General features: G+C 50.3%; 1 non-coding gene across 1 annotated transcript; it reads right to left on the reverse strand.

Moving 5' to 3' along the window:
* Positions 1-502: 502 nt before the first annotated feature.
* trnaa-agc lies at positions 503-575 on the reverse strand. Its single transcript has one exon. It is a non-coding gene; the product is annotated as a tRNA-Ala (tRNA).
* Position 576: the final 1 nt, after the last annotated feature.

The raw sequence follows: 576 nt of genomic DNA on the forward strand, positions 1-576 counted from the left end.
GAGGTGGCCGAGTGGTTAAGGCGATGGACTGCTAATCCATTGTGCTCTGCACGCGTGGGTTCGAATCCCATCCTCGTCGCAGGTTTCATTTAACTCTGAATATTTCACGTCACCGTGTCAAATCATGACTGAAACTATCAAAGCAGCTGGTATCTGAGCTGCAGTCAACGTGTGAAAACAGCACGTGTTCGCAGCTCGCCGCGTTACAGAGCTCTGAACGGGAAAACAGAGAAACCTTCTTCCTCTTTAAAGCTGTTAAAAAGTAAATAACGATCTCAGCAGGCGTGACGGTAAAGCAACAGAAACAAACTCTGAGCCGTAACTTTCCGTTCAGCTGCTGCATCGAGTCTCTCCGCGTTCGACACGCGTCGACATCACGTCACAGAACCACATTAACCTCCTAACGGCGTCATCAGCTGTTCGGATCCATCAGAGTGAACTCAGACCGCATGTTTGAGTCTCTGCTGTCAGACGGCGCAGAGAGGAAAGGGTTAAAAGTGTCTGGAGAATGCGGGCATCGATCCCGCTACCTCTCGCATGCTAAGCGAGCGCTCTACCATTTGAGCTAATTCCCCT

This window comes from Plectropomus leopardus, unplaced genomic scaffold (genome assembly GCF_008729295.1).
Source record: "Plectropomus leopardus isolate mb unplaced genomic scaffold, YSFRI_Pleo_2.0 unplaced_scaffold91119, whole genome shotgun sequence".
In the NCBI taxonomy this organism is placed as follows: Eukaryota; Metazoa; Chordata; class Actinopteri; order Perciformes; family Serranidae; genus Plectropomus; species Plectropomus leopardus.